The following is a 7,250-nucleotide window of genomic DNA, read 5'->3' on the forward strand; positions in this document are numbered from 1 at the left end:
GCAAAAATTGGTCTGAAATCAAATGTCATTAATTGGATTATGGCATGCATTGAGAACGTGAATTATGCGGTCATTATTAACGGGATCCCTTCCCCTTTTTTCTCAGCAGAAAGGGGGCTGCGGCAAGGATGCCCTTTATCGCCGCTGTTGTTCATCCTAGCAATGAACTCTTTGAGCCTTCATATCAAAAAGGCTGTTACAGAGAACACATGCAGGCCCGTGAAGATATGCCGGAACAATTTCGTTTCACACAATTTATTTGTTGATGATGTGCTTATTTTTGCAATGCTGTGCAGGATTACGTGGAGATGTCTAAACGACATTCTATACAGGTTTCAAAGGGCCACTGGTTTACAAATAAACAAGTCCAAATCCATTCTATACCACAACGACGCCAATATGGAATTGGTGGAATGGATTTCTGAGTTGTTTGGAGTCGGTATAAGGTCTATTAAGGATGGAGTAAAATATTTGGGTTTCCACCTAAAGGCAAAGGGTTATTCTAAAGATGACTGGAAATGGCTCATTGATAGATATTATAAAAAGATATCCGCCTGGGAATATAAATGTCTATCTCTGGCTGGAAGAATCGTCCTAACTCGAGCAGTACTTATGCAACTTGTTGTATATTGGGCTCATATTTTCTTCCTCCCGGCAAGCATCATTCAAAAAAGGAACAAGATCACTGCAAATTTTATATGGGGCAGCAATTCAGCTCAAGGAAAATATCATCTCGCCTCTTTGGAGAAGATTTCCAGACCAAAGTCTTCTGGTGGTTGGGGTTTATTGGATTTGAGGACCTTCGGGAAGGCACTCTTGTGCAAATCCTTGTGGAGGGGGATCTACGGGGAAGGACCTTGGAGCTATAACATTAAGATGAAATACATGAGAGGAAAAGGAACGAAATACTGGTTTCATTTAGGAAGGATTGGGGCTAAGTGCAGCTCTGCCATCTGGCTCAGTTTCTGCAAAATAGAGAAGTATTTTTTAAGGAACCTGAAATGGTACTTTCAGTACGGCAATAGAATCCTCATCGGAATTGATCCCATCATGAGCAGGCGTGAGATCATATCAATTCCCGATAGGATTCTATTTTTCCTCCATGGCAAAGGCTTCTTCACGTGGGATAAGTTGATTGCAGGTTGGCAAGGCCCCCTCCCTATATGGAAATCGGCTGCTGATCTTGGTTTGCCGGAGTCGTTGTTGAGCCAATGGGACTCGGTCAGGAACGTTCTGAGAAGCTGCGGGTTTCTCAGGTCCATGCCACAGGACTTTTTGGTCTGGAATCTGACAAATGCAAATTTTCAGGTATGCGTAAAGGATATTTATGCTGATATGATTGGTTCAAAGTCTATGCTCTCTTATCCCACTTTCCCATCAGCGTTTTGGAAATCAGGTTGCGCACCCAAATTCATATACTTCTCATGGCTGGTGTTTTATAATAAAAATCTGTCCTGGGAGAATTTGAGGAAAAGAAAGTGGCATGGGCCGAGTAGGTGCCAAATGTGTGAATTAGAAGAGGAATCCAATCTTCACATGTTCTTCCAATGCAACTCTATTCAGCAAATATGGCGGGATCTGGCATTTCTATATGGTTTCCCTCTTCTATCTCATGCTTCTACTCCCGTTGCATTTGATTGGTGGAGTAGGCAAAGAGAATCAAGGAGATAGATCATTATAATTGCTTTATGGTGTGCCTGGAGGTGGAGGAATAATAAAATCTTCAATGAAGCAAAGGAGCCCTTCATGGATATATTACATCACATAATTCTCATATATGACTCTATCACCAAAAAGCTTCCAAAATTGAAACATGTCAACAGAAGTGGGCTGGCAGATTCTTTCCTCAGGACCCCGAGGGCCTTCTTTGATGGTGTTGCCCAACAAAATTCATGTGGTTGTGTTGTGGTCATTATTATCGATGAGAATCTAAAATACAGCCTGTCCTGGAATGCAGGTAAGGGTACAAACAGCTTGGCAGAGGAAAAGGCCCTCGCGGGTCTTCTCTCTTTTTGTATTTTTTTTACATCCATTCTATCTCAATCTTTGGGGACTCAAAATCTATGGTCGATCATGTCAATGGTAAAAGCCTCATCAGGTGCCCTCACCTCGCATGTTGGATGGATAGAATTATGGATTTTTGGGGTCTAATGGGAGGGAGTTCCATTCAGCACATCTACAGAGCCTGGAACCAGAAAGCGGATTGCTTGTCAAAGGAGGGCCTTCACCTCGGCTTAGGTTCATGGTCATTGAAGGTTTCAGCTGGCGAGGAGTCCTTTTCCATTCAGGACTTCTGCATTCCAGGTTTTTAGCTCTCTTTCTATCTGTCCTTATGATTTGTTTCTGGTTTCTCCTTTTTGATTTTCTTGGTATCTGTCGGATTATGTATGGCTTCATCTATCACTGATTTCTTTCCCAGTTGGCGCTGGAGGTGTCCTTGCATCTGTGTATCTTCGAGTTTTGGCAATCTGCTCAGAAGAAACTCTCCTCTGGTTTTTGTCCTATGCTTCTCTAATTTGCATAATATGTACCATCTGGAACTGTTATACAAACTCAATATAATACAATATAGCTTTTTCTTTCTGAAAAAAAATATATATTTTAATAATTTATATGTTTAAATTTTATCGAGGTTAATAGTAATAAGTACCCACCTAATAGTGCACCTGAGTCGGACTCCTCGTGACTGTAACAATTATATGAATTTATGATAATTATCAATGCTACGGGACTACGGAGTCCATATCCATCTTGTCTAAGCAATATATTTAGATTTCAAAATTGTTAAGGCACATAGTATTTATAAAAATTATGAATATATTTCATAATTCTAACTTTTTTTTTCCATGTGTTATTCATCTGACATCGATCTCCTATGAATTTCATCCCAATTTTATCATAATCTCACATTTTGGCAAGATTATGCAGTCATGCCCATCACAATGTTGGAGCCTAGAGCTTTCTTAGTTTCCTAAAAAGAATACATGATATTGCAGAGTCTTTAAAAGAAAAAAAAAACAACAAGTGGCAAGTCCACACAACTACTCAGGCCTTATGGTTTGCAACCATCTCCTCTATTCCCCTTAATCATCAGTATACACAGGTTGGTTCATCCATTCATTTATTCTCAAATTTATAATATAAACCAATTTTTGCTTCTGTAAATATTTATATAATAACAAGATCAAATAGATCCTTTGGATTTTGGCACCCCTCCTTGTCTTTCAGCGATTCTATTTGGGGCCTCAGCATCTAATTGCACACTGACTTATGTTGTGGCCGCGAAGTTAAATTGAGAACCCATATCGAGGGAAAAGTCTCGAATTCGACGCACTTGCTACTGAACAGATCCACGCTCATTGTTGATGATGCTTCTTCAAAGTTAAAATCAACATTTACAAGAGTATTTCAAGGCCATGGTTCAACAAAACGATGTATACAGGAGGCAATTGCACCCCTGGAACCTATTTTTTCAAAGGTACATTGGAATTTGCGGTCTTCCCCCAATTTGAACTGTATTTTTCCTTGTACATTTCTTAGTTGAATATTCACTTTGATGATTCTATTAAATTCATGCATAAGCTTCACTTTCTATTAAATTCATGCACAAGCTTCACTTTGATGTGTCTGTTAAATTTATGCCAAAACCTCCGAGTCCTTGAAAATTCCCTTAACCATTTTGTACAAATGCCTTATTTTTAATAGGAATCCCTGAAATATATGCATATGCACATTTGTGTTACAATTTTGAAACGAAGAATGAGCATAGACTAACCAAATATGACAGAGATACCTTTACCCGACCTCTATTGTCTTTTATTGGTTAGTAAATAGTCCCTTATTATTGAAGTGGCTTTATCTTCCATTTTTATTCTGTCAAATTCATCGGCACTGGAACTTAGCCTTGTCCTTTGAGATAGACCACATTTGTGGGCCATTAAGGCCAGTAGGATTTTCACCGGGTCTTGGATGTGGCAGCTAACTCCTTTGAAGGTGCTTCAAAAGGGCTTTCTCCTGATTTCTGATTGTATTTAGCTATATTGTTCCCATTAACTTGGCTAACTCTTGAATTTGCATGTAAATGTTGTTCATGGCAGTTCATGAATCTAATTTCCAAGCCACGTTGTTCATGGCAGTTCATGAATCTAATTTCCAAGCCTTCAAACTACTCAGCTCCTCTCTAATTTCGTGAATAAGGGTGTTTCTTCTTACTACCTTTAAAGGTCAAGAGGTTCATTAATTTAATTAAAATTAGTTTTTTTAATAATTCAATAGTTTAAGGTTTAGACACATTTTGTAAGATTTGAAGTTTATCTATTTATCAATTAACTCTCTAGATTTATTAAGTGTCAAATTGTGGTGTATAATTTGAAAACTTATATAAAACTGATAAAAATAGATATTAAAAGTGATGTGATAAGCAATTTAAAAATAAAACCGTCGTAAACAAATTCGCGGACAAGTAAGGGCATCTGTCAAATTTAACCCCTGAAAAAAGTAATGGAAGTCAGAAGTAGAAGCATGGAGACAAGGACGATTTGGTCGGCCCACAACGCGTGGCAAAGCGTTTGGGGTTTAAAAGATGCATTAAATGAATATTACACGGAAAGAAACATGGTGGTACGATTAATTAATTCAGAATATCCTTATAAAGAAATTAACAGCAATAGATCCAAATTACCACCCCCGGATAAATTGCTTCAGAATATTCTCAATAGATACAAAGCTGTTCTGCTTTGCTTTGTAGTAATAATAGTCGTTCTTTATTACTGCATCCATGCAAGCTGTGCTTCTGTCTCAGATTCCATGTTTGGTAAGAAAGGATTTGTGAACCTGTTGGCTGACTGCTATCTGCAGCTTTTTCTTTGAGTTTTGGCTTGCTGGGTTGCTAACCTAACTTTTCCATATTTCTGTTGAATAAATATTCACATTTTAGCTCCACATCAGATCTGAAAGTTTTTGTTTTCAAAATTGGGAAATTTTGATAATATTTTAATTAAATTTAATTGAGTAAAGATTTTTATAAATCCAAATTATAACTATTAAATTTAAAGATTTTAGGTGCTCAAAATTTTTGAAGATACTATATCCATTTTCATCGTAAAAAAAATGAATAAACAATACTACTACAAAATTTTATTTATCCATACAATTCTTCCACCTCTATAAACAACGCAGTCTGACTAAAAATTGTGTAAGTTTTATACCTATTTTCTGCGATGTTTAAACAACGCAGTCTGACTAAAAATTGTGTAAGTTTTATACATATTTTCTGCGATGTTTGCAGCAAGTCTTTTATGCAACTTTACAATATAAATAAGGACGATAATAAGCATAGAATGACCGGCTAGAAAACCGCTCTTGGATTCGACGGTGAAAAAAATAAGAGGAACAAGAAATCAAGAAACTGTTGTATATTGTTTGATGGTGCTCTTTGTGGAAAATGAATTTGGTACTCGACTTGCTTGTCAATTTTTTGGACAACACGTCCAGTTGATCCGCAGTAGAAGACGTCCGCATTTATATGGAGACTGTTGAAGTCATAAACAGCTTGGAAAATGTGAAATTAAAGGTTGAGGATTCGTCAGGCATATACCGATTATGGTGGTGGTCGAAGTCCCCAAGCTAGGCAAAGAAGCAGCCAGCAAGGCGATCAAAGAGTGGGGGCAGCCCAAGTCCAAGATCACCCATCTCCTCTTCTGCACAACCAGTGGTGTCGACATGCCGGGCGCGGATTATGCCCTGACAAAGCTATTAGGCCTTCGGCAGACTGTAAAACGAGTGATGCTATATCAGCAGGGCTGCTTTGCAGGCGGGACGGTGCTGAGAATAGCCAAGGATCTCGCAGAGAACAACGGAGGATCTCGAATCCTGGTTGTCTGCAGCGAAATAGCGGCAGTGACATTCAGAGGGCCGAACGAAAGCCACCTGGACAGCCTCGTGGGGCAGGCCCTCTTTGCCGATGGGGCAGCTGCAGTCATTGTGGGCGCGGACCCTATCAAGGGGTCGGAGAACGCATTGTTCGAGATTTGGTGGACGGGGGAAAACATATTGCCACACAGTGAAGGAGCCATAGATGGGCACCTCAGAGAAGTGGGTCTTACATTTCACCTTCTCAAGTAAGGCACTGATTTAACATCAGAAACACTTCAAAACCCAGGAAATAAATAGAATTTTACATCCATCCCCTCTTTAACCTATCAGGTGGTCAATCATACATAAACAAATGTCATTTTTAACCTTGTTTTTCATAACCAACCTCAAAATTTTAAAAATCTTTGTTTCCTAATGTTAGATCTTGTATATGTTTGCTTTAGTGAGGGTGGTGAGCTCAGTGGAATTTTGGACCCATTTTCAATTGTAAGAATTTTGGCTTTGATGTTAGTGAACAATTTGTGAGGTGTACTCTTGTATCGTTACCACAGAAGAATAGAGGTTCATGGTGTGACATGCAAAAGTCACATGCACTAGTCCATATTATATGAAAATGTAGATATAATGTTGAATTTGTAGAATTAAAACAACAAATGAAAATCCAAAGGTAGATAATATTTCATGTACAATTTCTTACTTTTCAATTTAGAGTGTTAAACTAATGGCAACACTCTGGATCCTTTGCACTGATTTTAGAATTGGCCTCACAAAACTTAAGACATAATAACTTCCAAACTTAACTTATTAGTAATGAGATCAGGGGTATTTTAATTAGATGACTATTCCTAATACTACTCATATTATAAATTATTATAAATGTTAATTACAAAAAAAATTATCCTTGGTTAAGGTTGAAGCAAGTTAGGTTGGTTAATAATGAGGAGAAATTTGTAGCCTACGCTTCTTGAAAACAACAAAGAAAGGTTTTTTTTTTTTTTTAATAAGTTGCATCTATTTGGGTAAGATGTTTAGCTTGTGACTTAAAGGGAGATGAGAAATTTGTAGCATATGCTTCTTGAGAACAACAAAAAAAAGTGTAAGTTGCATCTATTTGGGTAAGACGTTTAGCTTGTGACTTAAAAGGGAGGTTGGCGCAATACTAAATTACAACACACTATTTTCATAGTAATAAACATATTATTAATGGTAAGAGACTTAAATATATTTAAAACCCATATGGATTAACTTGCATAGTAAGAGTTGCACTCCCGAGGAAGTCACAAGTGTTAGGCAACATCCCATTCTTCAAGTAATAAGTGTTGAAAGCATAGGAAGGATGGGCCTGCACATTATAGGGGTCAAAGCACACTTCAACT

The 7,250-nt window shown here is 37.8% G+C and overlaps 1 pseudogene; it reads left to right on the top strand.

Annotated features, from left to right (window-relative positions):
* Positions 1-5,601: 5,601 nt before the first annotated feature.
* Positions 5,602-6,123, top strand: LOC149264200 (chalcone synthase 1B pseudogene; annotated as a pseudogene).
* Positions 6,124-7,250: the final 1,127 nt, after the last annotated feature.

The sequence above is a fragment of the Pinus tabuliformis genome, chromosome 6 (assembly GCF_031772625.1).
Source record: "Pinus tabuliformis cultivar Carrire ecotype Pingquan chromosome 6, CPIR1, whole genome shotgun sequence".
NCBI classification, from domain to species: Eukaryota; Viridiplantae; Streptophyta; class Pinopsida; order Pinales; family Pinaceae; genus Pinus; species Pinus tabuliformis.